Genomic DNA, 26,862 nt, shown 5'->3' with positions numbered 1-26,862 from the left:
AATGCCCAACAGTGTTCTCCATAACCATGGGGCCAAGGCTAACAAATCCCAAAGACATTTTTTATCTGGTTCCACTGAAATCAGAGGGACTATTTACCTGATTAAAATAAAGCATATTGATAGAAGTTGTTTTAAACAAGTTTTAAATATCTGATTTGTAGTTACAATTATTATGTTGTCACATTCAAAATGGAGTTGTACCACCTGACTGAGATTTCATTTTGGGCTCAGCTTTCCAGAATTGTGAGTCACTGATAACTGGGAACCAGAACTAACTTGGGTTTCCCGCCCTTTTTCCTGAGCATTCCATTTACTTCAGAACTGTTTTCCTGCCAAGGGATCATGAGGTACAGGTTTTCCTGCCAAGGAATCTGGAAAAGATTGACTTATGTTACAGGGCGGGCTGTCCATCACTATCCACCACAGCACACTATCTGTCTCAGTGGCAGAGTGAGTGCGGGTCTTCATATTGTCCATGGCTGTCCCTCTACTTTCTGTCAAGAAAGCAGAAGGAGCAGATCATCGTCCTGTCCATCTATCATAGCACATGCCAGCTGTCCTCCTTCAGTGAATTCACTGACAAGGGACTCCGTAGTGATCCTCCCTGAGGACTCCATGGAGTATACAGGTTGTCGGTCCTGAGCACTCGTGATCCCGATGGAAACCACTTATTGATCAACGAGATCAGGTCTCTATAGTCAAGTATACTTACCATGTTGTTTGTCCAGGGTAACTGTGTTGGATCTGGGCTTCATGCCTGCTGGGATGGTCACTTTTCCACAATTATATATTATATTCAATTGGTTATTGTTTACTAACTCTTTTCTCCTCTCCCAATATTGTAAATTAATCGCTAATACATTTAATTCTGTTTTGAATCATTCTTTTGACTCATTATTGGATTAAGGGACAGGGAGTTAGCCATCTAGGGTAATACACAGGTGACAGACTGAATCAGAGGAATGGATTTGTTTCTTTTTGGGCACTGGAGGGCAGGGTCAACACACTCTCATACATACATATCACACTCCTTAGCCTCCTCTCTAACAGTATACATAGGCGAATCAGCAAACAGTTATAATTTGATTTTCTTCTGTCTTGGAAAATATTAGTACACTTTTAAAAATTAGAATCTTTATTAAAATTCTGAAATAGTTAATAACAAATGTTACTGGAATGTAAATATAAATCAACTTAATCAACTTGTAAATATTTCTGAACTATTGAGCAAGATTAATAATTTATTATTATGAGTTATAAAGAGTTCTAGCTATCTCTTGACCTACCCTGTTACTGTATGACTAAGTGAATCAATATTTCATTTCAAAGTTCACTGGCAAATTATAGAGATCTCCTCTTTCTACTGCAGAAGCTCTTGTCTTAAGAAACTTTCTAAGAACTTCTATTAAGGCTACTATAAAATGCTGGTTTGTAGCTGCAAGTCAGTAATTTGTTACACACACAATTTACAGGAATAACTGGTCTGTTAACTCTGCTGCATAACTGAAAAAGGATTTCATCCTGGAATGAGTTATTTCAATGTGAAATACAGTATAAGTAGGTGGGGCAATGTTCATTTTAATTAGGTGTTTATTTTTTAATAATTTTGAGGGATAATATTGATGTTTGTCAGCATTTTTTCTAGTTCAATTTTCATTTTCAGAAAATTGGAAGGTGGGAAAGACAATAATTATTTAATGACAGAGGTTGAGCTTCACAAAGTGGAAAGCTTTCTTCAAACCATTCAAGCACAAAGGCTACATCTATACTAGCAAATTCTTTCAAAATATTTTTTCAAAAGAAGGGGATCTTTCAAAACATCCAGTGTGTGGATGCACTCTTTTGACAGAAGTTCTTTTGGAAGAGATCTTCCAGAAGAACTTCTTTTGAAAGACTGCTGTATTATAGACATAGCCAAATTGTCAGCATAGGCCAAAAATTTGGCCTTAAATACAACTGCAGATTCTGGATTTTTTTCTTTCTGTCTGTGATCTTTGATTATTGTTAATGGAAATACTTTTTCATTAGTTTCTCTGTGTGTACAGTGAAATTGACCACTGTCAATATTTACTGATAACAATGTAATGACTTCAAGCTTAACTATAATTTGATAAACTAACTCATCAAGAAGACCTTCAGCCAACTCCACGTGGCATTACTAGAAATGTTCCAGCTGGGCCCTACAATATGTGATAAGCTCAGCATCAACCTCACTGCTTAGGATTGACTTCTGTTCCTATTGAAAGTAATGGCAAAACGCACGTTCCCTTCACTATGGCAGTTCAGGGCACAAATGTCTATAGCTTTTCAAAATGTCCTCCGTTGAAATATTCTGAGCATAAAAACAGAGATGATATTGTAGACCTGTGTGAATTTCCAGCTGTGGCACATGAACTTATTTCCTAGCTGCTGCTTGTCTCTCTAGTGGCTATCTTGGTGCTTGCCTCAGCTTTCTTTTCCATCTCAGAAATTTCTTCTCCATCCCCAGGAGTTCCACCATCCTCATTTCATGCATACACTGTTTCTTGGCTTCCATGTTCCTCCACTGAGTCATTCCTACATCTGCAGCATCTGGGCCATGGAGGTTCCTAGACTCTGCTTTTTGGTCATGGCCCAGGATGTTAGCCAGTGGCCGCGTAATGTGCGGTAAGGTACCAACTATGCCCTTGTTACCATCCGAGTCTTTAACTGCCAGAGCGCGGGGCTCCTTCAAAGTGGGCAGCCTGGGCCAGGCTGATGGATGCCCCAGGGTCCTAAACACCCGAGTCTTTTACTGTTAGAGCAGGGAGCTCCATCGCAGCGGGCAACCAAGATTGGCTGACGGGTGCCCCAATGGTAGCACTAAGAGCCTTTCCACACCCGAGACTTCAACTGCTAGGACGCACTGTCCTGTCGCAGCGGGCAACCAGGATTGGCTGACGGGCGCCCCAGGAGTCTGCCCCGTGGAGGCGGCACGACTCTACGCTAGGCTCTTAGCACTCTCACCTATGGCCAGGCTGTGGTAACCAAACAGTTAAAGTTCTTTTTATTGTGCTGGCTGTGTTTCAGTGACAAAGAGTAACAGCAGTCAGGCTGAGATCTTAACTAGTTACAAGTTTATTAAGCTACGGTTATAAGTGTGCAGTTACAAAAGGCTATTGTCTGCTTCTTATATGCTAGCAGAGTACAAGTGTTAACAGGTTACGTTACAATTCAATACCACGACGTCTTAATGCAACAGCATCTATCTATAGAGCTCTAATTCTTTAACTGTGTGCACCAAAAGGAGACCTTAATGTGGGTACATCTTACCCTCCTTAACATGAGTATATCTCACCCTCCTTGCGTGTCTCAATACCAGCGTAGCCAAGGCAGGATCGGTTACTCAATTCCACGGAAAAATGAATACGAGGTTGGGAGTCCCCAGTTGCGGACCTCAGGAGGCAATCACCTGACCCAACCAGCAGGTAGTTGGTGAAGATGCACTCAGAGTCAGAGTGCTGCTGGGCCCATCTTTATACCCCTTGGGTTACGTATTCTCTTTCTTATCTATGGTGCCAGATCATACTGGTCTGTCTTTTGTGATGCCAGTTTTTACAAGGGCAATTCTTACTTAATTTGCACTTGTAAGATAGGAGATAAAGAATTTGGGAGTACAGGACATTCTTTTACAAGGGCGGAGATTTCTCTTCTGGGATGGCTGTGTGGGCGCATCACTCCATTAATGCCAGCCAAGGGCCGTTCTCTGAGGCCCTTCGTTAACGGTTAGCCCGCTAGCCCTCTATCTGTGTTTTCAGTTCCTCAGGGTCACGAGGAGCCAGCACATCTGGGCCCCTTTAGGAAGGCATCAAAGACTGTGCTGTTTAACTGCTGTTCAGTGCCTTGTGGCACCTTAGAGGGGAGGCAAAAGCTGGTCTGTAGTGGGGAGATTTTGTCTGGCTACACATGAACACAGCTCTTAGTACCTGATCTGATTCTTAACTGATAATCCCCTTTCTTCACATAGTTTTTTAACATTATTTGGAGTCAAGACCCACATATGATTGTTATTCACCTACTGTGACTAATTTTAAACCCTTAAAATTCTCAATATCAAATTTAAATTTCTAACAGCATTGGATTCTGATCTTTAAGCCCATTGGACCTGTGACATATGAATAAGTTATACATAAGTGAAGGCAATGTTGGTAACATATCATTTGAACTAAATTAACATACAAGTGAAGTGGTCAGGATATACTATTACGCCTTTTGATGCTCCTTTGATTTCTATTAGCATCTGAATGAATTAGCCAGCAGCCCTAGCTTGATTTGGCATTATGATAGCATCACAATCTGTCATTTGGAAAGGATAGCCACTGAAACACAGACTAAACCTACAACTATCCCCTTCACTATTACAGGAGTTAGCAAGGTAGTAAGGAAGACCAATTTTAACTCTTTACATGCCCCTTCCAGCTACTAAATGGCTATGACTATAATAACTAACACACTCCTTCATAACCTATTTAATTTGTCTTGCAACAAAGTCCTGTTTACTTGATACTCTTCTGCCAGCACCTTCCTGTCCCCTAGTATTACTTTCCAGCTGTAGGAAAGCCACATTCCAAACAGTAACATTTTCAGTTCGCTCCAGTGTAATTTTGAAAAGCAAGTGCTGCCAGTTACTGAAGAATTTTCTGTCAGACTGATTTTCTGCAATTGTATTACCTTTTCTGGAAATTTTCATGTTTTCCCTTGGGAAAATGGAAATGAAATATTCCATATTGGGTCAGTTTGACCCAGATCAGAATATATGGTTGTTTTGGAAATTATGTGAAATATTTAGTTTTGAATATATAATAAATTATATTTCTCTTGTGCATTACCCTCTGACAGTTATAATTCAAGCCTCTTCTTCTCTCCTGTGTTCTGGGCTCCCTGGAACATTACAGTGCCCCTAAGGCAATGCAGATTTTCTGCTGATCCATCTGTGTGCCACATCATGGGAGTCAGATGATTCTGGGTGCACCATGTTGAACACAGTCTGGCCAGGGAGCCTGCCTAAGTGAAGGATGAGGGGACAGACATCAAGCTCTCTAAGCACAGGTCCCATAGGGCAATGTGCCACTATGGAGAAAATGCAGATTAAAATTGAATTGCCTTGAACTGAAGCAATATGGTATTGTTGGAAAAGAACTGTGAACAGAACCATTTTGTAATTAACAATCCACACCTGACACGGCAGAGTCCATAGGCTTACATGAGGATCTGGTGCTATAAAAGATGGGTCAGAGCCGAGGAGCTTTGGGTCATTCTGAAAGTACAGAGTTTTGGCTGCATCCAGCTGAGACCAAACTCCCCTAATCAGGCTTGGTCTAGCTGATCACTAGCCTGATTTGAGAAACAGTAAGTACTGATAACTATAACACTAGCTACACAACATTTGCGGGGAATGTGTGGTATGAATGTATGCTGATTTTTTTAATATTTATTTTGTATTTTAGTTGAATGTGGTGTATGGCTTTGTTTCATTAACAAGATTCCATGTGCTTTTATAAGCATAACATATTTGGTGGAGAGTTGTAGAAGGGATCTCTCTATCCCTGCTAGAAGCCTCCACTTTGGTGGCGCTTCTTGGATCTGGTGGGTCACCAAGTTGACTTTGACCATTGGTTAATCAACCCTGCAGTTGAGGGCTGCTTTATTGACTCTGGGCACTAGATCACCGTGTCCTTCACTTAAGGACAGCCATATTGTCTTGGTCTATTAGGCTGTGCAGTCCAGAACCCAAAGGCAGTCTCTTTGACTCTGACCATTGAGTCCCACGACAGTCTGGTAGATAGTACACATGGTGCCACCACACCCACAATCCACCCTACAGAAGGATGGGGTGGATGGGGTATATACACCACCTCACTCAGTCACAGGTCTTCATGGATATTTGATGCTTACTTCTCTTGTGGGATCAGCAATGTTGAAATGAGAGCAGATTCCACATTGGCTATCTGAATTTTTTCTTTTGTGCATCTGAAGATTACACTCTGTGGAAGTTTACAATACCTAAGACATTATTCCTTTTCTCAGCCTGTATTATTGAGAGCTATTTTACCTCAAAGTTAGCTCTAGCTCAGCAACTAGGGAGTTGGATGACATTAGCGTGGTTTGTAACTCATTTTACGCAGATTGCATTTTCTCTGAATGGAAGAAATGATTGACAAATCCAATATCTACCAGTTTTTTCCTTTTGAAATTATGAGGGATGTTTTGCTGATAAATTTATACTGGCATGCATCTGAGAGGATAGGGTTTAAATGGGAAAGTGCCATAAAGAACACCAGTTTATTTTCCTTCAATCTTAACGGCTGTGTCTTCAAAGGGGGCATGGTAATCAGCCTGAGCAGAGAATACTAATGAAGTGCTGTGATGACTATGCAGCACCTCATTAGGCTAATTCTCACCACGGCAACTTTGAAGTTGCAAACTTCGAAGCACCTGCATGCCGTGTAGCCCAAAGAGAATAAGGACACTTTGAAGTTGTGCGGGTACTTCAAAGTTCCCGGGGCTACCCGGCATGCTGGTGCTTTGAAGTTTGCAACTTTGAAGTTGCCATGGGGAGAATTAGCCTAATGGGGCGCTGCATATTCATCTCAGTACTTCATTAGTATTCTCCACTCTGGCTGATTACCATGCCCCTTTCGAAGAAGGGGGCAAGTGTAGACATAGCCAAAGTGTGTTGAGTCAGGGCCCAAGTCATTAAAAGTATTCAATATGTGGGGCAAATGATTTGCAGAGGAAATTTAGTTATTTGTACCTGGGAACTGAAAGACTAGGTATTTATGTTGTCTTTTGGGGTCTGGGCTTCTGAATGAGAGGAGATGGAGGTAGCCAATATTACTAGTTTCTCAAGGTGATGAGAAATTTTTTACAATCACTTTAATCTGTCACTCCATATTAGGGCCCATGCCACTCTGGTGTACATGTGAACTACTCCACTGACTTCAGTGAAGTTGCACCAATCACACTGCATGTCATCATGCAAAAGAGACCCATAGATAACACCAGTTTTAGAAGTGGACAAAGCAAAAAAACTGGAGGAACAGTCTCTTTATAATTAAAGATTTTATTTAAAGATGCTTTTGTGAAGGAGCCTAGGGCTACGTCTACATGTGCACGATACATCAAAATAGGCTATTTCGATGAATAATGTCTACATGTCCACCAGGGCTGGTGCCATCGACGTTCAACGTTGGGCAGCACCACATCGAAATAGGCGCTGCGAGGGAATGTCTACACGCCAAAGTAGCACACATCGAAATAAGGGTGCCAGGAACAGCTGCAGACAGGGTCACAGGGCGGACTAGCCCTTCCGGGGCAACAGCTAGCCGCTCCCTTAAAGGGCCCCTCCCAGACACACGCAGCCTGCACAGCATGCGGTCTGCTGAGCCATAGGCACGCACACCTTGAGCGACGCAGTCATGGACCCCCAGCAGCAGCAGCAGCAGCAGTAGCCAGAGGTCCACCCAGCCGCCCCGTAGGAGCAGTGCTCGCCCTGCTCCATGCCATGCAGGAGGCAGCTGAGCACCTCCTTGCCACACAGGAGGAGCTGCCTGAAGGGGAGGAGGACGCAACCCCCAACCCTGCAGCACCCCACCCCACCCCACCTCATACGCCGCCGGCTGTGGAGCTACCCCACGAGCACCGACTGGTGGGAGCGGCTGGTGCTCGGAGAGTGGGACGACGACCGCTGGCTCCAGAACTTTCGCATGAGCCAGCAGACATTTATGGAGCTATGCCAGTGGCTCACCCCCGCACTAAGGCACCAGGACACCTTCATGCGGTGTGCCCTCAGTGTGGAGAAATGGGTCGGCATCACTGTCTGGAAGCTGGCCAGTCCAGACAGCTACCGATCCATGGGCCAGCAGTTTGACGTTGGCAAGGCCACCGTCGGGGCTGTCCTCATGGAGGTAAGAGGACCCATGGGGGGGAGGGGGAGGCAGCCCTGGCAGGGGAGGGGAGAGGAGGGGGGCCCTGGCAGGGGAGGGGAGGGGAGGGGAGCCCTGGCAGGGGAAGGCCACACACACCCTGCACATCCCTCATTGGTGCTCTCCCATGTGCTTCCCCTGCAGGTTGTCTGCACCATCAATGCCCTGCTCCTCCACAGGCTCGTGAGGCTTGGGGACACGGATGCCGCCACCGTGGGCTTTGCTACCCTGGGCTTCCCCAATTGCTTCGGGGCTCTGGATGGGACCCACATCCCCATCTGTGCCCCGGAGCACAGTGGAGGATGCTACTTAAACAGGAAGGGCTACCATTCTGTGGTCCTCCAGGCCTTGGTGGACAGCCGGGGCCGTTTCTTGGACATTTATGTGGGCTGGCCTGGCAGCACCCACAACGCCCGGGTATTCCGGAACTTGGGCCTGTGCCACCGGATGGAGGCGGGGACCTACATCCCCCAGCGGGAGATCCCTGTGGGGGACATCACCATGCCCCTCTGCATCATCGCAGATGAGGCATACCCCCTCCGGCCCTGGCTTATGCACCCGTACACGGGCCACCTGTCAGCCAGCCAGGAGCGCTTCAACATGCGCCTGAACCACGCGTGCCAGGTGGTGGAGCGCACATTTGGCCACCTCAAAGGGCGCTGGAGGTGTCTCCTCACCCGTCTTGATGCAGGCCCCATCAACATCCCCCAGATTGTGGGCGCGTGCAGCGCACTCCACAACCTGGTGGAGAGCAAGGGGGAGGCCTTCTTTCTGGGCTGGGCTGTGGAGGCCGGCAGGGCCGATGTGCAGCCACCCGCTGCCCCAGTCGCCAGGTGGACCCCGAAGGGACCCGGGTCCGGGATGCCCTGCGGGCCCAGTTCGACAAGGCTGCGGGGTGAACGCTGGCAGACCCCGCACTGCACCCCCCCATCCTCCACAACACTCCCTGCCCCTACGCCCACACCACAGAGCACCCAAGAGCACCCCCCCACACTTTTCTTGTAAATAAAAGCAGACATTTGTTCGTCATATCAAATATCTGTTGAACTCTTATTATTATTATCATGACTAACTATTTACAGGCAAAATCAAAATTATATATATGTATTATAAATAAGATAAGATGAAAGGGGAAGACAAGGAAGGGGAGAACTATGTACATGGGAGGGCAGGGATCAGCATAACAACAGGGGTCTAATAGAAACTATTTACAAAATAACACTAAACTGAAGGGGATATATACAAAGGAGGAGAGGGGAGCCATGTCCTGGGCCCCACACCCCCTAATGTCCAGCGCTGGGGGTGGGCAGCCGTGACCCACGCCTTGGCCTCAGCCATGGCCGGGGCTGGCTGGGGGCCGGGTGGACCGGGAGATAAGGCCAGTGGGTGTCAGCTGGCCCCGGGTCCCCCTCGGCGGAAAGGCCCTCGGTGGTGGGTGGCGGTGTGATGGCGGATGGCGCAGCGGATGGAGCAGTGGGTGGAGCAGCGGGTGGAGCAGGCAGGGCAGGCACAGTGGCGGCCGGCGCGGCATGGGGGGCCAGGTAGTCCGCAATATGGTCGAATGTCCGCATAAAGGCCCCCCATGCCTCCTGGCGCCAGGCCAGCGCCTGCTCCTGGAGTTGGAGGTGCCACTCCTCCACCCGCAGCTGCTGCTCGGCGACTTCCAGCTGCTGATGATGGATGGCCAGCAGCTGGGGGTCCATCGCCGTCGGGTGGTGGTGCTGGGTTCCCTGTCGTCCCCGCCGTGGGGCTGGTTGGTCCTCCGCCGAGGGGCTGGCCTGGAGTGATGGCCCCGGTGGGCTGTCTGGGACCACTGACACCTCGCCAGCGCTCTCTGGTCCTTCCGATGGTGCAGCTGCGGAACACAGGAGCGAGGGAAGAAGAGTGGAGACAGCCGTTAGTGTGGGCCCCAAGCCGTGGCCCTTGTCCCCCCACCCCTCTGCTGCTGGTTCCCCATCCCCATCCCCGGGAGATGCTGCTGCTGCTGCTGATGGCTGTCCCAACCCCTCCCCCTGGGGGATCCTAGAGGTTCTGCTTCCCCCAGGCCCAGGGATGGGGCATGGGACTGTCGTGCTGGGAGGCAGGGGCTGATGCACTCTTCGGAGGGACATGCCACTGCTGTCCTTGGGGCCATGGTCATCTGGGCACGTGGAGGTCCCTGGTCATATCTATTATCCCCGCCCCTCAACCCCGGGGTTGTGCATCGGAGGGGGGTACATACCTGATGGTCCACTCCCACAGTCGGGGGACACCCGGTGGGCAGACGCCCTGCTGGAGCTCCGAGACGGGATGTGAATCCGGAGCCCGGCATCGCTGGAGGAGGACTCCCCCTCCTCCTCCTCCTCCTCCGGTGCCCCAAGGGGTGGGCTTCTGGGGGGGCCCCCAGGGTGCGGGGCTTGCCTCCGGGGCCTGCTGGGGCTCGTCGGCCGAGGTATCAAGAGTGGCTGAAGGGGAGGAGGTGTGCCGGGGGCCCAGGATGGCCCTGAGCTCCCTGTAAAAGGGGCAAGTGACGGGGGCGGCCCCAGATCGGCCGGCTGCATCCCGAGCCTGGGCGTAACCCTGCCGCAGCTCCTTCACATTACTGCGTACATGATCCGGAGTGTGGGCAGGGTGACGCCGGGCGGCCAGGCCCTTGGCCAGCTGAGCGAACGCATCCGCGTTCCGCCTCTTGCTCCCCATTACCTGGAGCACCTCCTCCTCACTCCAGAGCCCCAGCAGGTCCCGAAGCTCGGCCTCCGTCCAGGATGGGCCCCACTGCCACTTCCCGGCCTGGCTGCCAGCCTGTGAGCCCTGGATCCCCTTGTGGGGGGTGCCCTGGGGGTGCTTAGGGGGCTGGGGAGCGGCCATCGCAGCGCTGGGGGGTTTTCCTGGCTGCAGAAGAGCGTGCAGGCTGGCCGCGTGGCTGGGCTGCCACCTGCACACTCTCTCAGCTTCCTGCACAGGAAGGCAGAGTGCAGGGAGCTTTAAGGGGCCGCTGCACGCGGCGGCCATCAAGCTCAGGGGCAGGGGTTGAGAGCGTCTCTCAACCCCTCAGCTGATGGCCGCCATGGCAGACCCTGCTATTTCAATGTTGCGGGACGCGCAATGACTACACATTCCCTACTTCGACGTTGAACGTCGAAGTAGGGCGCTATTCCCATCTCCTGATGGGGGTAGCGACTTCGACGTCTCGCCGCCTTACGTCGATGTTAACTTCGAAATAGCACCCAACACATGTAGCCGCGACGGGCGCTATTTCGAAGTTGGCGCCACTACTTCGAAGTAGCCGGCACATGTAGATGCGGCCTAGGTGTGCTCTCAAAGGAGCCATTTCTATGCCATTGAATGCAAAAACATCAACATCGTCAGTGAAGTCAGGCAGAAAGGCAAGTAAAGGAGAAGAAAATGGAAAGTCAAGAGCTTGTTGTTACATTGTATCATCAGTCTTCAAATCTTCTGGGAACTGTTTAGGTTGCATCTGAACGAAACAGTAACACAAACAACTTGGTAGAGCAAAGATTGCACAGCACTGTTGATATGTTCCCTGGGTAAGCAGCAACTCTCTCATTTCAGACATACATCATTTATTATCACCTGCTGTGCTGAAACTCGTTGTTTATGCTATGGCCCTAGCTCTGACCTGTTTAGGGCTATACATCAGGAACTTAGCTGTGCATATTGGCAACTGTGGCTGATTAAACTGGCATTATTTGGCACTTTTAGCAAAGCCATTTCTCTTTAAAGGGTCACTGTCAAGAACTGAAAGCTTTAAATATAAACGTAAAACAGAGGCTTTACCAAAAGCAAGTATATAATTTTCTTTTTGAAAATTTAAATTAAGATAGCTGGCAAGAGATTTTCCTAGTGACTACAGCAATGGACTTGGACTCAAGGGACAGGAGTTTTATTATCAGCTTTAATGCTGGCCTGCCTGGAAAATTTGGTCACTTCACCTCTCTATGCCTCACTTCCTCCATCTATAAAATGGGCATGATGCTAGTCTCCTCTGAAAAATGCTTTGACAGTGCTATTTAAGAAATAGCTATTATGATGTTGTACAGGGGTAAAAAGCATGCTAGGAGAAGGGAGAAATACCTTAGTGCCAGAATTGTTAGAACCATCCCAATACAAGATCTGGAATGGGGGACAAGCCAGAAGTGGAAAGTGTCAGGTACACTGGCTATGGCTGTTCTGGCTTGTACTGCACATCATGGAAGTGAGGAGAGATTCCAGAAGATTGGAAGAGGGCAAATATGATGCCTATCTGTGAAAAGGAAATAAGGACAACCCAGGAAATTGCACACCAGTCAACTGAATTTCAGTACCAGGAAAGATGATGAAGCAAATAACTAAGGAATTCATCTGCCAAGTAAGATTATAGGTAACAGTTGGCATAGTTTTGTCAAGAACAAATCATGTCAAACCAACGTGATAGGTTTCTTTGGTAGGATAACAAGCCTTGTGCATAAAGGGGAAGTGGCAGTTGTGGTATACATAGACTTCAGTAAAGCATTTGATATAGTATCATATGACCTTATCAGTAAACTATGGAAATGGAGATTAGATGGCACTACTATCAGGTGGGGGCATAACTGGGAAGGAAATAACAAGTGGAGTTCCACAGGGTTCAGTTTTGGGACAAGTTCTGTTCAATATCTTCATCAATTATTTAGGTAATGGCATAGAAAAGTAGGCTTATCAAGTGTGCAGATGATATCAAGATGGGAGGGGTTGCAACTGCTTTGGAGGATAGGGTCAGAATTCAAAATGATCTGGATAAAGTAAAGAAATGGTCTGAAGAAAACAGGTTTAAGTTCAATAAGGACAAATGCAAAGTACTCCACGTGGGGAGGAGCAACCAGTTTCATGCTTACCAAATGGTAAGTGTCTCCCTAGAATAGAGTGTTGCAGAAAGGAATCTAAGGGTCAAGTGGACAACAAGCTGAATACGATTCAACAGTGTGACACTTGCAAAAAAAGCACATGTGATTCTGGGTTGTATTAATAGGAGTGTTGTGAGCAAAATACCAGCAGTAATTCTTCTGCTCTATGCTGTGCTGTGATTCGTCCTCAGTCCAATCATGGGTACCAAATTTTAAAAAAGATATGGTAAAATTAGAGTGGGTCCAGAGAAAAGCACTTAAAGTTAATAAAGGTCTAGAAAATATGACCTTTTTTAGTTTGGAAAGGAGAAGCTTTCAAGTACCTAAAAGAGTATTACAAGGAGGAGGGAGAAAAATTGTTCTCCTCAGTCTCTGATGATAGTACAAGAAGCAATGGGCTTAAATTGAAGCAAGGGAAGTTTAGGTTGGACATTTGGAAAAATTTCCTGTTAGGGTGGTGGTGCTGGAATAAATTGTCTATGGTGATTGTAGAATCTCCATCATTGGAGATATTGAAGGACAGGTTAGATAAATAGCTAACAGGGATGATATACAAAGTGCTTGATTCTGCCATGAGGACAGGGGGCTGGACTTGATGACCTCTGGAGGTCTCTCCCAGGTCTAGTGTTTTATGATGCTATGATTCTATAAACAACATCAGGAAAGCTGCCAGAAATTAAACTAGCCTTTAAGACTGTTCAAGTTTCTTTGGGGGCCATTGCAGCCCTTGCAGAATTTTAGAAGCCAGAGGGTGAAAAGGATCATTTAAAGCCATTGTTAGCATCCTTCCTCCTAGATTGTGCTTTCTGTGCTGTACTTCCTGGAGGTGCAACACAGAATTTCACCCTTTGTAGTTTTTTTTAGAAGCCCAGACACTGCAGGATTATTCTACTGCATAAAGATTGGAAAGCAAGGTTCACTATGGAATAAAGTGCTCAAAGGACTCAGTGAAATGCTTATGTTGGCATAAATGTATTGCTGTTGATGTCAAGGGCACTCTTGCCTTTGTCTTCAGTGGGAGGAGAGTTAGATCATTCTTGTGAGCTCATGTAAATATTCCATTCCAAACATTGGTCTGTGTTTTGACAAGCTCAGACAGCAATGAACACTTCAACTAGATATTGGCACAGTATGACTTTCATAATTTGTTGGGGGCCCATTACATCCTGTAGGATAGATAAATACCTAATTAGATACTACACACTATTACAATCATTTACAGTAATAGTACCCTCTGCACAGAGTACAACAGAGATGCGCTTCACTGACATCCGCACAGAAGGGTTATAATTTTGTTTCATGGCTATGGGTTTTTTTCCTCCTCTCTCCCAACCAAGAGCATTTTTCTTGCCCCTGGCACATTTTGGGGGATGCATGCGATTACTGGTTTAGAGAAGATGAATTGTTTAAGCTCCTGGTGCCTAAAAAGCTGTCTGCTGCACTTATTACTAACATAAATCTCTAGCGTTGACATCCAAGGACTCAGAACCGGCATGGCTATCGGTGAGGGCTGGATTTGACCCTAGGTGCCCAGCAAATGATTTATGGTGTCTATTTTAGTTATCATTAGAGCAGTTAACCATCACCAAGAAGGAGAAGCTGTTATGTGAGTGCATAATTGTGTAATCACACTGTGAAAATGTTAGCCAAAAGATAACAGCCAGCTTCAATAATAACTTCATTATCTTGTACACTGGCGATTAACAGAACATGCTGCTTATCAGTCAGGGAGCCAGATGAACATTCCTTCAGTGCTTCGGCTACTTTTCCAGACCTACTGCTTTTGTGGGTAGTATTTGTTGCATATTATGATGAGGAAAACGCAGACAAGTTCAAAGCAGGAGAGTGATGACAAGAACTTTGCTCTTGTCTACACTGTAGAAAAATGCAATCTATGAGTATGATTTTTAAGCAGACCAGGAGTAGTGTCTATAAACCAATTAATGCATATCACCATAGTGTGTTTTAAAAATCACACCCCTGTGGAGCACAACATCCCACCATGCAGTCTAGCCCTTACATTTTACTAGTTCTCCATGTATGTCCATATATTTCCCTATAGCTCTGTCTTTGGAGTGTTTTTTAAATTTTATTCTCAAGCTGTTGCAATTTCCTTAGATGCTAGCTTTCCACAATAACTGTAAAGGGTAAATGCCAAACACATTGTTTGTAAAAATAAAAGGAAAACAAAGACCAAACTTTTTTTCTTCTTTTATGATGAAAAGAGAAAAACTTAAAGCTATTTTGCTCTTCTTGAGTTTCTATTCCAAAAAAGACTGCTCTTGCTTGTCTTTTTCCAATAGAAATATTGAGTCTTGCTTTGCTTTTTTTCATCAGAAGTGCCTACGGAACCCTGAAAATTGAGTGAAATTATAAGACATCACAACTGTAAAATCTAGAGATATATCTTCCCACTCCTCAGTTAAGAGTTAGTTAAATTATTTAGTTAAATTATCATTTAGTTAAATTATTTTAAATGTTTTGCTTTTCTTTGGTTTTGAGAAAAAAGTGGAAGTTAAAACTTTTAATAAGTGTGTTAGGAACTGAAAGACTGAACGCAGCTTTCTCTCCATTGAGGCCTGGGAATATTTCCACTATGGTCCTCTGGAAAATATTTAGATAGAAACAGGAGAAACTAGTATTTCATAGTTTCAAAAGAAAGATATTAACATTATGAAGGTCACCTCTAAACCCTCCTAGCTATTCTAAACCCACCATTTAATATTGTAAGTCAAAATAGCAACATCATTTTGAAACTTTGATCCATGCCTCATCAAATTATCGGGAGCAACAAATGACAGTGGCAGACACCTCATTGAACTTTGCAGTAGGCATCAACTTTTTCTCTGGCATATTGTAGCACAGATGACATACCTGACAGTCTCCACAAAGGGACTTAAGACATTGTGATCCTGAGCAGTAGCATATCTAAGTTTTAGGTATCTTGAAAATCATGGGTTTGTGGCTTCCTATCAGGGGCCTAGGTTCCCTATACTATGACTGAGGAGAGGGGCACCTGAGAAGGGGATTGACAGAAGAGGTGTGTCTTCCTCTCCCTAAGTTAAAGGCACCTAACTCTGGGCTGCAGGGAAGTGCCTATCCATGTTACCCCACTACTGAAATCGGGTATCTTAAGTTCTTAAGATGTTTTTTGTGAGAATCATTTAGACATGTGCCTAACTCCACCACCTGCAGAGGTGGCCTACCTTAAAATGTTTAGCCCACTGGCTAGGAAACCCACTCAAAATATAGGAGATGAATTCCCCACTCTGCAGGATGAGAAGAGATTTGACCAAGTTTCCCACCTCTCAGGTAAGTCCCCTATCCAACAGACTGCGGAGGCATTCTTTCCCTGATTCATTTACTAATTAATTATTTAATATGATGTTGAATGAGACCCAAATCAAAATAGTCGAAACTCCAGTGATTTGGAGACAGGTTGTGTACAGTTTACTTGTAGTTCTATAACTCTTCAATCCCTCTCCTCTACTTCTTTCTGATTCTGGGACAATGTGATACATGATGGGCTATGCACCTGGCCACGCTGCTGCAGAGGTGTTATATGTAGCTATATGTCCCTCCACCTTTATGCTGTTGTATTATTTTTGATGGAATAACTGGTTCCCAAAAAGTCAAAGATGTTAATGTGATCCTGTCACTGCCCTGCATTAAACAGTTTTAAATGAGAGTCGGGGATTGGAATACAGAGATCACAGCCTGCCTGATACAATGGTAAGCACACCATCAAAATCGCTTTTTGACCTTTGTTGAAGATACAGAAAAGAAGAAAAAAACAGTTAAGCATTTGAAATGCAAATTATTAAGTCAGGCTTTTATTTTAACAATCCTTCCTTTCCTTTTCTTCCAGTGGGAGAGTTTTTAGAATAACATGCTGTCCACCCATTTGCAAGTATTTGAAATGGCATTAGAGATGGCAACAACTGTATTTTGGAGGAAAAGAGAAGTGAATTGTCATGGGCTGGATGCACCATTGTTAAAAGTCTTATCTTCTTTTCTTGAAGACAAGATAAAGGCATACAAAAGGGGAGAGAAAACAGGAAAGCTAGAAAATGCAGCTTCAGTCTCCAGTGATGAGTCTCACTTACAACCTGATTGCTGTAAAAGCACAGGCACAGTACCTGGTGTGGCAGCCAGTTCCATGACCTGGCAAACTTCTACCATCAACAGGCTGTGTAGGGCATTGCTTGTAATTGCCCTTCTGATCACAGCTCACACCAGTTTTCCAAAAAATGCTTGGCAGGCTGTGCCTGACTTATTAAACAAGAACAAGAGGAAAGAGATGACATAATGTAGGGAAGGAAAAGGACAGACAAAGGGCAGTGGTGACAAAGTCTTATATTCCAGGTAGTGTTCAGTATTCAGCTGGAACAAGTAGAGGTGGTTGTGCCATCTTGGTCTCTCTCTGGCTTATGTGGTACCCCAGGGATCATCTGAGGAGTGCCAGATAACCAAATGTTCCTGATATTGGAGTGGGCCCACCAGTCCCACTGCCACTGGCTCCTCAGCCAGCCCCATGGCAGCCAACCCAGCAAGGTAACCAACCCCATGGTATATGGCTCTGGATGGTCAGTCAGGTCTGTGGCAGCCAGCCCCAGCTGGGTAACCAGTTCTGTGGAAGCCAGCCTAGCTGGCCTGTGGCATGCTGGTTAACACAATCTGCCAGTTATCTGGGTGCTGGATAGTTGAGCTTTTGCTGTATTATAATTACATATTAACAACAATTCAAAACCTTAATTTTCAATACAGGCAAATCTGAAAACATTACCAAATCAAAATACTGATGATTTTGGAAAAAAAATTAGGTTTGGATTAAAATTTTTCACCTGACCTCTTTCTCTGTGTTGGACAAAACAAAACCTAGACCAAACTGTCTTTTGGGAACTTAGCATCTGTCTCAGAATTATGTGGCTTGGGTCCATATTTAATTCACAGTGCTTCACAGCTTTGCCGATAAAAATGTTGCCAGAATTTAGCTGATATGATCATAATTCCAATGTGAATTGCCGGAAAAAAATAAATTATGTGACTGCATTGAGGTAATCAGGAGTGCAGAAGTAACATAGGAGGTTATCATTTTAGATGCCCTTCACCCTCCCCCTCAGCTAAAACTGGATTATTTTCATACTATCATTTCACTGGGGATTTGGCACTTGGCAACTGCAAAATAAATTAGTGAGTCTAAGACATAAAAACAGTTACTGAGTTACAACACACCCAGCAGAGAGTGATCTGCATGCTGTGGATTATCCTGCAACCTGTATAAACATGTGCACACTATCATTAGTACTGCTCATATGAGTAAGGGATTGAGAGTTGGCCCTGTATGTTTTCTATTGTAAAAGATATAAATTGGCCAGAGCAACAAAAGAGGAGAAGGATAAAGAAAACTTTCTTTTTAGTATAATTTTTCACAGCCTTTTAAAGGACTAAGATGCAGATACTCTGACAGTTATTGCTATTATCTCTCCTTCCCCAATGTTACTGTGATGAGATTTCAAGTACTCTTTATTATTAGTTTGTCTCATATGATAAAGATGAGTGAGTCCTGTAGAGTACTGTAGGAGGCAGAGGAAAATGATGTGGTGCCTTCTAGTGCTTGGTTTATGGGAAAATCCTTCCAGCATATCCGGGAATTATGCATAGTTTCAGCTGCCTCCATTTATATCATTTTGAATAAGGCAAAGTATTCTGGTTTCTACGTGTGAATCATAAGTGTTGTCAGTATTAGTCTCTTCCTGACATCTTAATGATTCTGAATATTGAGGGTAGCATAGACTTTCTATTTCCTATCCATGAGATTATGGTTCCAATTCCTTTATGTTTAAAATATGCTCTACCTTTTTTTCCCGACAAGTATTGTTGCTGGATAAATTATAAAAAGACATTCAAATCTGAATTGTCATCATCCTTGAAAAATTATTTCATGTGGACAGTTAATAGTTCAGCTAAAATAAGTGAAGGTGAACACTTCATTTCTCCTCCTGTGGTTGCTGCAATCCAGCAGGCATGTTTCCCAGCACTCTGCACTCGTTTGGTCACATGGCATCATCTCACATTCTCAAAGACAAACTGTCATTCAAGAGAAAGGGGAATACTAATAAGGTTGAAACAAAATGCAAAACCTGGTGTATGGGGATTGCCATTGTAATTATAGGCAATGAAGGTAGAAATGACTATAGTTGAAGCTACATGGTATTTCACATGCAAAACTGTTCTCAGTTTCTTATAACTTTGCCAGATTTTTAGTGCTTGGGCTGAAATCTTTTGTGCCAGGTATGGGTGTCTGGCTGACATTTTTCTAAATTTAAAAGGGTTTGGCTATTCGTCAGAATGAGGTTATGGGGAAATCCATTGTTTTCCAAATGTTAAAATCTTGTTTATATTTGGTATTGTGAAGCTCTAATGTTTCTTTGATGTGGAGTAGTACTAAAATTGGAAAGAGATTGGAACTGACATAAATTGCTTGGGGGGCAGATGAGGAAAAGACAGATGATAGATGATGTGGGAAAAGCAGAAATAATCTTTTTTGTCTTTGTCTTCACAGACAAGGTAAGCTCCCAGAATACTGCACTAGGTAGCACAGTATGGGAAGGAGGTGAGAAGTCCTCAGTGGAGAAAGAACAGGTAAAGTACTATTAGAAAAGCTGGGCATACCCAAATCCATAGAGGCAGATCAAATGCATCCGATGGTGCCAAGGGAGTTGGCAGATGTGAATACAGAGCCATTGGCCATTATCTTTGAAAACTCATGGTGATTGGGAAAGGACCTCGATAATTGGAAAAAGGCAAATGTAGTGCCCATCTTTAAAGAAAGGAAAAAAGGAGAATCTGGTGAACTGCAGACTGGTCATCTTCACTTCAGTTCTACAAAAAAATCATGAAGGGTATTCTCAAAAAATCCATTTTGAAGCACTTGGAAGAGAGGAAAGTGATCAGGAATAGTCCACATGGATTCACCAAAGGTAAGTCATGCCTGACCAATCTGATTGCCTTCTATGAAGAGGTAACTGGCTTTGTGGATATGGGGAAGGTGGAGGATGTAATACACCTTGACTTTAGCAAAGTTTCTGATACCATCTCCTACAGTATCCTTGCCAGTAATTTAAAGCAGTATGAATTGGAAAAATGGACTGAAAGGTGGATAGAAAGCTGGCTAGATCTTCAGGCTTAATGGTTAGTGATCAATGGCTCGGTTTGGCTGGCAGCTGGTATAAAGCAGAGTCTCCCAAAGATTGGTTCTGGGGCCAGTTTTCTTCAACATCTTTATTAATGACCTGGAAGAGGGAATGGATTGTACCCTCAGGAAATGTGCAGATGACATTAAATTAGTGGGAGAGATTGATATGTTGGTGGGTAGGGCTAGGGTCAGGGAGACCTAGACAAATTGGAGGATTGGACCAAAAGAAATCTGATGGGGTTCAGCAAGGACAAGTGCAGAGTTCTGCATTTAGGACAGAGAAATCTCAAGCATCACTACAGGCTGGGGATCAACTGGCTAAGCAGCAGCTCTGCAGAAAGAGTTCTGGAGAATTACAGTGGAAGAGAAGCTGGGTATGAGCCAACAGTGTGCCCTTCCAGTCAAGCAGGCTAAAGGCATGCTGGAGTGCATTAGTAGAAGCATTGCTAGCAGATCTAGGGAAGTGATTATTCCCCCTTATTCAGCACTGATATGGCTGGATCTGGAGTACTGCATACAGTTCCGTGCCTGCCATTACAGAAAAGATGTGGATGCACTGAAACAAAAATGATTAGGGGGCTGGAGCACATGACTTTTAAGGAGAGGCTGATGGATTTGGGTGTATTTAGTCTGCAGAAGGGAGAAGTGAGGGGGGATTTGACAGTAGTCATCAACTACTTGAAGGGTGGTTCCAAAGAGTATGGAGACAGAGGCTGCTTTCAGTGTTGACAGATGATAGAACAAGGAGCAATGGTCTCTAGTTATGGGGGACTAAGTCTATATTGGATATTAGGAAAAATTATTTCACTAGGACTGTGCCTACATTAGCCCCCTTCTTTGAAGGAGCATGGTAATCAGCCAGATCGGGGAATAATAATGAAGGGCTGCGATGAATATGCAGCACCTCATTAGGCTAATTCTCCCCAAGGCAACTCAAAGTTGCAAACTTCAAAACGCTGGCATGCCATGTAGCTACAGGCACTTCAAAGTTGGCCTGGTACTTAGAAGTGCTTGTGGCTACATGGCATGCTGGCGCTTTAAAGTTTGCATCTTCAAAGTTGCCATGGGGAAAATTAGCCTAGTGAGGTGCTGCATATTCATCACAGCACTTTATTATTCCCTGTTCTGGCTGATTACCATACCCCCTTCGAAGAAGGGGGCTAGTGTAGACACAGCCTAGGAGAGTGGTGAAGCTCTGGAATGTTTTGTAGAGGAAGGTGGTAGAATTTCCTTCCCTAGAGGTCTTTAAATCCTGGCTTGACAAAGTCCTAGCTGGGATGATTTAGTTAGGATTCGTCCTGCTTTGAGCACTGGGTTAGACTCAATGACCTCTCAAGGTTTCTTCCAACCCTATGATTCTATGATTTCTATGACCCTCAAAAGAGGGTTGAGGGAGGGCAGTCTGTAGACCTACAGCGGGAAATGTGATGAAGAGCCGTGTAGAATAAGGACAGTTACAGGGTATGGAATCAGAGCTGAACAGGACACATAGCCAGGGTAAGGTGCTGTCTAGGGATTAAGAAAGACAGGGAATAGTGGGGGAGCCACGAGAGAGGGAGCTCAGGGTTTTTAACTTGTCTGTAGTCCTGCTCATGACACAGTGGAACAGTTATTGCAGTGCCCAGTCCATCTGATGCTAGAATGCTGCACATATTCCAATGATTTATGCATTACCAATATCGAGGGCAAAGCTTGCACTGGGACAACTCAAGCCAGTTCCGTGTGCTTGGGATTCTTTTTTGTAGGAGGGGAGTAGCTGCTTTTTTATTTTCTTTCCAATCCTGACCCACTTTCTGGCTGTCACTTGGGAGTCATTTTATAATCTTGTTGGTGCATTTGGCTCAGCAGAATGCCAGTGGAGCTGACTACAAACACACAGCTGAGGTTAAAGACCTAGCTGTACGTCCAGGGGAGTCACTCATTGATGACCTACAGGGTCCCCTGCTGTGGCCTGCAGTGCCTAAGTTAGAAGGCCCTGACCCTAGCAACAGATGCCTCTGTTACCTTCTGCAGCCCCCATAGAGGTTGATCTTAATTGTTGCCACTAATTGCTGATTGCTAGGTAATACATTGACAATTCTTTCTGCCCATGAGAAGATGGTGCAGGTGGAAGCAGAGGAGGAGGAGTACCTATTGAGGTACTGCAGATAGGCAGGTGTGAGCCTGCCCAAGGCTAAAGACCACCAGCATAAGGGGAGGAGCTACAGAGCTCAACAAGTCCCAAAAGAACAACAAATAAAAATGGGCATGGGAATGAAGGCCATAGGGAGCCAGAGGAGGACACCCAGCAGAGAACCTAGGCAAAAACCAGTGGCATCCAGGGAGGTGCAGTGGATATGACACAGAAGATCTCTGCCAGGAGACATGACTTGAGGAAGAATTGTCCTCAAAAACCTCCACGAATGGCCACGTTGGCCAGTGCCAGGAGGAGGGCTGATGAGGTGGTTTTGTGAATTGGTGAGGACATGGACAGGGAAAGTGTGGCTCAGGAGGCGTGGAAAAAAGAGCAGCTGGAACTTTAGGAGGAAGTTCTGGAAGAGATGGAAAAGGGGTGCAGTCTAGCACACACTATAATTGTGTCCCATGGTCTCTGTGCTGCTTCAGAAAGGCACGTGCAGGGGAGTCACAAACCACATTAAATACATGACCATGTTCACAGCTCTGTGAAAAAGCCACCAACTAATATTCCCTTCTGCCCTGAGAGGGTTCTGCACTTCCTGGGTGATACTGAAGTCTCTGCCCAGAATTGGGTACTTTTGAGAATCCAGAGTGCTGAGGACGGCAGATGCCTGCTGGAGAAAACACACCCACTCCAGACTTGATATTGGGCTACTGATGTGAATGAGGCTCAGTGGCAGCCTCTTCAGGCAGGAGGAGAGGTGAAGCAGGAGAGTTGACACAACCTTTGTGATCTCCTAGTACCTGGGATAAAGGTCCAAGATTCCCACTCCACCAGAGAGCACAGTGAGGTGGCTGAAACAGATCCCTTCCCCTCACTCCAGCCAGCTTCTGCAGCTGGGTCTTTGTGGGTCTCCTACATGAAACTAAGAGAGAACCCTCTTAGTCTCAAGTGAAGGAAGAGCATCTAGCACTTCCAGAGACCCACCCTACAGTTCTGGGCGTTCAAGGAGGTGAAGCAGATGCATTTGGGGTGGAGGGTAGAGGATGCTCATGACCAGGAGTGCCAGCCCCTGCCCCTCCTCCCCCAGAGAGCCACAGAGCAATCCATGGTCAATCCCAAAGGTGAGCTGGGAATATGGAAGCATCCTGCTTCCTCATCTCCCTACTGTGCCCTCTTAGCCTCATAGGACCAGAAAGACGCGTTCACCCACCAGCATAGGAGACCAAACTGCACCTTTCCACTGGAGCCATGGGTGTCTGCCAGGAACTGGGGGCTGAGCATTCATGCCCCACTCCCATGCGTAGCAGAGCCCCTCCTGGGTGTCTCTTCTTTCAGCAGCACTGCATTAACTTCAGCCCCCAAGCAAGAGGGCAGCTATGAAGGAAGTGGAGCAACTTACCTCCCCAGGGCTACCTTTCACAAAAAGGAATAAAAACAACCTTGGGGATAGTCACAGAAAGGTATCCGTGTTAGTCAATATCTTCACAAAACAGAAAAGCAGTCCTGTAGCACTTTAAAGACTAACAAAATAATTTATTAGGCAATGATCTTGAGGGTGGCAGCCACATGGGAACTGGAAGTGGGGAAGGGTGTGAGAAGGATTGGGACGACAGTGGCTAAGCCAGAGTAAGAAATCAGGAACAGCTTCACAGGCAGCAACCCAGAACTTCACCCTAATCGCAACAAGGCTGCCAGCTCCTGCCATACTTAAGAAGGAGCTGAGCTTGGTGGAGTTGAGAGGGGGTCCCTCCATAGATGAAGCAAGCTGAGGGGCATCCAAGCTGTATTGAAGGTGAGCTTTTCTCCACTCTAGATAGAGAACATTCAAGCCCCACCTGCAGAGCTAAGTCCAACAAAGCCTAGGGTATCGTATGTCCTATTTTGCTATCTATCTCAAAAAGATGGGTTGTGAGAAACTACCGGTACTCTCTTCTCTCCCTGTTTGTTATGAGCACTGAGAGAGACTGCTCTCTAGGATAGATGAAGGTAACACAGAACCCTATACTGAGAGACGTACTCATAAACTCCCAGACAGGAACTCAAATATTTTTCTTTTTCTTTTTGGGACCAGTTCAGCTCACTTCTCCATGGGGATTTCAAGTTATCACTGTTTCCTAGACAACATTTAGCACGATGCCTAAACCATTTCAAAGGAACGACTCATTGCAGACTCATAAGCTTCATTGCACTGGCCAACAACTTCTCCTGCTGTGAACTTGGGTACAAATGAGTAATAGACAGTCCTGTGGCTTTTCTTTTGTAACTATGTAAAGTAGTGCAGTGAGAAACCTACCATCTATAGTAGACAACAAACATAATCAATGTTCTCATGGCAACAGAAGCAGAAGCCATTGTGTTCATGTGCCAGTCATCACAGTATGGGCTTATGAGATGGTGATATTCAAGAAAATAAATGGTGAAGTTTCTCCTTTGATCAGTATTGTTCTGTAGAACTCCATTTGTTCCCTCTCCTTTCTGTTTCTATAACAATACAGTCTAGGAGGTATTTACTACAGTATAATACAAAATTTAGACCTTGATTTTCCTTTGATAAAACTGCATGCTGCAAACCTATACAGCTCTTGCCTCTTCCTCCCCTGCAAATAGCCATGGTCCATTCTAGAAGACGATAACATAGGCAGAGGTTAAGGCTTTGTTGTGGGTGTGGGTCTGTGGCCTGCAATGCGCAGGAGGTCAGTCTAGATGCTCAAAATGGTCTCTCTGACCTCAAAGTCTATAAGTTTGGTAGAAAATATCTCCTCAGTGAATGCAGGCTGTCTTTTCCTACTAGTAATATATCTATGAACAGTTTGTGGTTGTCTGAAATTAATTCATGCCATACTGTTCACCAGATTAATTTCATAAGTGATCATGTGAATGTCCAATATTTGAAATTAGATCTGTGTTGGTTAGGTTTTATTGAGAGCACAGATTCTTTTGTTTCTGTTCCCAGACTGGAAGACTGACACTCCACTAGAGGTCCAGATTCAGCAAAACAATTAAGCATATATCTGCCTTTAAGCATGTGAGTAGCCCACTGACTTCTGTGGCATATTTACATACTTAACATTCAACACAGGTTAATTTGCTGAATTTGGGCCAGAATCACTGCTCTGGTGTGAAAGACTGAAATTTACTTGTTCTTAGGCACGAAAAAAATCACTAAATATTTTCTAATAGTTTCTTAAAATTTGCTGTTTTGGCAAAGTCTCCTGCCTGTAAACTTGATCATTAGTCTTTTCATGGGACGCAAACATGAAAAAGACAAATATAGCCAAAGATAATATATTACTATATGAGTATTCAAACAGGGCTATATGTTCTTGGAACATGTGGAATATTCACCCGCTTCTAGACAATTCCTGTAACATAAGTGGAAAGTAAAAGAAAAAATGAGAGAAATGTTTCTCTAATCATCATAATCGCCACAATACTTCACACTTACCACCCTGATGCTATAATTCTATTGCTGGCTTGCCACAGTTCCTCAGGCATCTTTGGTGCTCTATATAGAGTGAGCTTTGTCAGAATACATTAATTAGTGACCACCTTTTTATTGTAATTCTTAAAACAAGTAGCACGTTATCACATATTTTGCCTCCTTCAGGAGTAAATTCAGGAGACTGGTCAGACTCGTATCCCTTCCCTAGGGATTGACAGTCAGCAACTATCTTGCCAGAGCCCCCTCCAGTGAGCCCCTTATATTTCCCTCTTTGTTTCTGACAGCTCTGACCTCTGTGCTTAGGTTTTCATGGGAGATCCGTGTGCATACTAGGTCTTCCTCACTTCCTAATGACTGTATCCTGACTGGAAACTCCCCCTCCAGAGAACAGAAACCTGTTAGTAGGACACTCACAGAGTAGTTAATCTACACAGTCACACAACTCCTCTACCTACTTTTGAAAGCACAAGGTTTTCTTAACATTGTGTGTCTTTCCACTTTGCAAGTGTGGAAGGCAGGTGGCTATTCATCTTGGCTGCATTTACACTACAAGATAAATTTGAATTTAAAGCAGTTAGGTTGATTGTACCAAGTGATTGTCTTCACTGTAAATATCACTAGCTCAATTTAGGGAGCACCAATATCGATATAGTATCTAAATAATGATAATATCGTTGGAACCAGGCGGGTGTAGCCTCAAGTTAGAATTTAAAATCTCTCATAAAGGCTAGTATGGGTGAACCGTGTCTTTAAATTGAATTTATTAGCCTCCAGAAGTGTCCCCGTATGTTACTCCCCAAGTATGACCACTTCCTTCTCCACTGCTTTCCATCCAGTTGCATAGGAAGAAGCTCACAGGTAGCCTGTGAATTTTTGATTAAATTTCAATTTGAATTCAGCAGCAACCAGGCATGCAAATATAAAGGGCACCCAGCTTGGAAAAATTCTTTTAACCATTGTATCACACAACATCAGTAGCAATCACATTGGTAGCCATCTCCTGCAATCATGAGCACTCAAGGTAGTGATCTGCCTAGTAGTTCACAGGCTCACTAGAGAGCTCCAGCATGGGCCCATCAGGAGATTCTGGATCTGCTTGCAATTTGGGGAGACAAATCAGTGGTGAGGAGACTTCTGGTGGCCAAGAGAAATGTGGACCCATATAATCACATGTCACATGAGATGACCACCAGAGGTTACTCCTGGGACTCTACACAATGCCAGGTGAAGGTGTAAGAACTCCAGCAGGCCTATCACGGAGTCTGGGAAGCCAAACAGTGGTCAGGGTCATCTCC

At 45.1% G+C, this 26,862-nt stretch overlaps 1 long non-coding RNA gene across 1 annotated transcript in view; it reads left to right on the top strand.

The window, feature by feature from the left end:
• LOC142016800 (uncharacterized) overlaps nucleotides 1-19,620 on the top strand; it is a 41,816-nt gene extending 22,196 nt beyond the window's left edge. Inside the window, exon 3 of the long non-coding RNA XR_012646393.1 lies at nucleotides 19,371-19,620. This is a non-coding gene — a long non-coding RNA (uncharacterized LOC142016800). The remainder of the gene's footprint in view (nucleotides 1-19,370) is intronic.
• Nucleotides 19,621-26,862: the final 7,242 nt, after the last annotated feature.

This window comes from Carettochelys insculpta, chromosome 8 (genome assembly GCF_033958435.1).
Source record: "Carettochelys insculpta isolate YL-2023 chromosome 8, ASM3395843v1, whole genome shotgun sequence".
Taxonomy (NCBI): Eukaryota; Metazoa; Chordata; order Testudines; family Carettochelyidae; genus Carettochelys; species Carettochelys insculpta.
This window is presented reverse-complemented; position numbering and strand designations above follow the sequence as displayed.